Source organism: Cynara cardunculus, unplaced genomic scaffold (assembly GCF_001531365.2).
Source record: "Cynara cardunculus var. scolymus isolate 2C unplaced genomic scaffold, CcrdV1 Un_Scaffold_2390, whole genome shotgun sequence".
Classification (NCBI taxonomy): domain Eukaryota; kingdom Viridiplantae; phylum Streptophyta; class Magnoliopsida; order Asterales; family Asteraceae; genus Cynara; species Cynara cardunculus.
In genome coordinates this window covers 46,566-50,804 of record NW_020201073.1, presented here as the reverse complement: position 1 = coordinate 50,804, position 4,239 = coordinate 46,566, and the positions used below count along the sequence as shown (strand labels likewise).

Below are 4,239 nucleotides of genomic sequence, written 5' to 3'. Positions count from 1 at the left end.
CATTAAAAGACGTAGAAGAGATAGAAATAATCGTAACCATACCATGGGGGATAATCCACCTCCGCGGGAGGCCACAGTTAATATTGCCGATGATAAAAATAAAGGCATACGGGACTACGCAACTCCCGAATTCGGTTAGTTGGTCGCGGGAATAGGTAGGCCCGAAATGACATCGACAACTTTTGAACCAAAACCGGTAATGTTTCAAATGATTTCCGCAATGGGTCAGTTTGGGGGATTATCGTCGGAAGATCCGCACTCTCATTTAAAATCTTTTATCGAAATGACGGATCATTTTAAAATTCCCGAAGTCACACAAGAAGCCTTACGCTTGACGCTTTTCCTTTACACATTGAAGGATAAAGCTAGAGCATGGCTAAATTCTCAACCACCAAACTCGATCCTTACTTGGAATGATTTGGCGAAAAAATTTCTAAAGAAATACTTTCCTCCAACGAGGAATGTAAAAATTAGAAATGAAATTATGACGTTTCGACAAGAAGAAGATGAAGCGGTTTCGGATGGATGGAAGAGATTTAAGGATCTTCTACGGAAATGTCCTCATCACGGAATCCCTTAATGCATTCAATTGGAGACATTTTATAATGGCCTCTCCAGTTCCGCTAAAATTATTCTTGATGCAACGGCCGGTGGAGCGTTCACAGCTAAGACTTATAACGAAGGACATGACATTCTGGAACGAATTTCTAATAATAATACCGAATGGTCATATCCTCGTGCTGTTGTTTCTAAATCTGCTTCAGGCACCCATGAAATTGATGCCATCTCTGCTTTAAATGCTCAAATTGTAGCTTTAACTAATTTGGTTAAAAACAATTTACGTTTGAATGGAGAGAATAATCAAATTCAATCCATAATGTCTAACCCACCTATGACTGAATCTTGTGTCTTTTGCGGTGAGGGCCATTTTTATGAATATTACCCTGGAAATCTCGTCTCGATGAATTATGTTGGGAGTCATGCTAGAAATAGCCCATTTTCTCCCACATATAATTCAAATTGGAGGAATCACCCAATTTTTCTTGGACCGGAAATCCTGGACTTCAACCCCCCGGGGTTACTCAAGTCCAAAATCGGCCATAAAATCCCCTGGGATATGGGCAAGGTGCTTTGCACAATTACCAAAATGGACAATCCTCACACTCACACATACCTAGGCAAAATGCATCGGACAGTAATGGTTCACTCGAATCATTACTTAAAGGTTTTATAAACCAAGCCAATGCAACGTTAAGGAGTTTCGAAACCCAACTCGGCCAATTTGCCGCCAATCTCAAGGGTAGACCTTTAGAAACTTTGCCTAGTGACACGAAATCCCCGAAGGGTAAAGAACATATCAAAGCCGTGACCGTGTTGAGTGAGGAGAGTTCAAAAGTCAATGATGACACAAGTGAAAACGTCGAAGAACCGACACATCAAAACGAAGTTTCACATGCTTTTGATATGTCAAAATTTCCTATTTTTGAGTCCTTCCACGGAAGAAACTCAAAAATTTGTTTCTGTCCAGAAAACAGTCCCTGCTTCAACTTCCAGCAATGTGCAACTCTCTGCTGAAAAGCCCGACAGTTGAAAGATTGTGCCCACTATCCAATAGAGTTGGCAAGGTGCAACTGTAAAGGAGACTAAATCCCATTATGAAAGAAGTTGTGAAGAAAGAAATCTTGAAATGGTTAGACGCGGGTATTATATACCCCATTTCTAGTAGCGGATGGGTGAGTCCGGTGCAATGTGTACCGAAGAAAGGTGAAACTACGGTTATCACTAATGAAAAAAATGAGCTCATCCCTACTAGGACCGTCGCTGGATGGCGGATTTGCATGGACTATAGATAATTGAATCTAGCAACCAAAAAGGACCATTTCCCTTTGCCCTTTATTGACCAAATGCTAGATAGATTGGCCGGAAAAGAATATTATTGCTTTTTGGATGGCTACTCGGGTTACAACCAAATTCATATAGCACCCGAGGACCAAGAGAAAACAACTTTCACTTGTCCTTTCGGAACTTTTGCTTTTAGGCGTATGCCGTTTGGTCTTTGTAATGCACCGACTACCATTCAACGGTGCATGATGTCAATTTTTTCGGACATGATTGAGGATACTATGGAAGTGTTTATGGATGACTTTTCCGTCATCGGTATATCTTTTGAAAATTGTCTTGACAATTTAAAGAAAAGTTTGGAAAGATGTGAAACTCATGATTTAATTTTAAATTGGGAGAAATATCATTTTATGGTACAAGAAGGAATCATTTTGGGTCACATGGTTTCTAAAAATGGTTTGGAGGTTGATAAAGCAAAAATCGAGGTAATATTGCAATTGCCCGAACCATCTTCGGTCAAAGGTATTCGAAGTTTTTTGGGACATGCAGGTTTTTACCGTAGATTTATTAAGGATTTTTCAAAAATTGCAAAACCTTTGTGTAACTTGTTGCATGTCGATCAAACTTTTGATTTTACCTTTGATTGTAAAAAAGCTTTTGAAACCATTAAAAAAGCTCTTGTCTCGGCACCTCTTGTCATTGCCCCAGATTGGGCCAAGCCTTTTGAGGTTATGTGTGATGCAAGTGACTGGGCTGTAGGTGCCGTTTTAGGACAAAAGCGAAACAAGACTTTTCACCCCATATACTACGCAAGTAAAACTTTAATGGAGGCTCAGTTAAATTATACCATCACAGAAAAAGAATTACTTGCGGTAGTATTTGCATTTGGTCGTTTTCGATTCTACTTGATTGGCACCAAAGTCACCGTTCATACGGACCACTCTGCCATCAAATATCTCTTTAATAAGACCGACGCTAAACCGAGGTTTATTAGATGGGTTTTTCTTTTGCAAGAATTCGATCTAGAGATAGTTGATCGCAAGGGATGATCAAGTGGCCGATCATTTATCAAGGATCGAAGGCAAAGTGTCAAGCGGGGGAAACCATGTGATAAGAGAAACTTTTCCCAACGAGTATATTTTGGCAATACAAGAAAATTATTCAAATGAACTTCTATGGTATGCCGATATTACCAACTACCTTGCTTGTGGGTTTAAGCCACATCATCTTCACGGTCAATGTTTTAAGAAATTTTTTCATGACTGTAAGCACTACTTATGAGACGATCCATCTCTTTACAAAATAGGAGCATATCAGGTCTTGCAAAAATGCGTCCCGAATTTTGAAATCCCATCTTTGTTGAAGGATTGTCATGCTTCACCGTATGGTGGCCACTTTGGTGGACAACGTACGGCGGCAAAAATCTTATAAAGTGGATTTTTTTGCCTACATTGTTTAAAGACGCATTTAATTTTGTGAAGAGATGTGAACAGTGTCAAAGAATGGGAAACTTTTCCCAACGAAACGAGATGCCTTTAAATAACATTCTTGAAGTCGAACTTTTCGATGTTTGGGACATAGATTTCATGGGACCGTTTACTATGTCTTTCGATAATCAGTACATTTTGGTAGCGGTTGATTATGTTTCGAAGTGGGTGGAAGCTAAGGCATGCCCGAAGAACGATGCGAAGACGGTAATCGATTTTTTACATAAAAATATTTTTGTCCGTTTTGGAACTCCCCGAACTTTGATAAGCGATGAAGGGACACATTTTATGAATCGAATGCTATCTACCGTTCTCACCAAATACAACATCCAACACCGAGTAACTACGACATATCATCCCCAAACGAATGGTCTTGCCGAACTTTCAAACCGAGAAATTAAAAATATTTTAGAAAAAGTTGTAAGACCGGATCGTAAGGATTGGTCGCTCAAGTTGGATGATGCATTATGAGCATACCGAACCGCATTCAAGACCTCTTTGGGAATGTCGTCGTACCAGTTAGTTTTTGGAAAAACATGTCACCTCCCGCTCGAATTGGAATATAAGGCTTTTTGGACAATAAATGAATTTAATTTAGACGCAAATTCGGCGAGAGCAAACAGAAAATTCCACCTTAATCAGTTGGAAGAATGGAGATTTCATGCCTACGAGAATGCCAAACTCTACAAGGAAAAAACAAAATTTTGGCATGATCGTAGATTAAATCGTCGAATTTTCTAAAATGGCCAAAAAGTTTTCTTTATTTCTCGAATAAAGATTTTTCCCAGAAAACTTAAGTCGAGATGGTCTGAACCATTCACCATAGTAAATGTGGGAAAATTCGGAACCATGGATCTTTTAAACCCTCAGGACAACACCACTTTTAAGGTTAACGGGCATAGGATAAAGC

At 39.4% G+C, this 4,239-nt stretch overlaps 1 non-coding gene across 1 annotated transcript; it reads right to left on the bottom strand.

The window, feature by feature from the left end:
* Positions 1 to 466: 466 nt before the first annotated feature.
* On the bottom strand, positions 467 to 573 carry LOC112503022. Its single transcript, XR_003067821.1, has one exon. It is a non-coding gene; the product is annotated as a small nucleolar RNA R71 (small nucleolar RNA).
* Between the last annotated feature and the right edge of the window lie 3,666 nt (positions 574 to 4,239).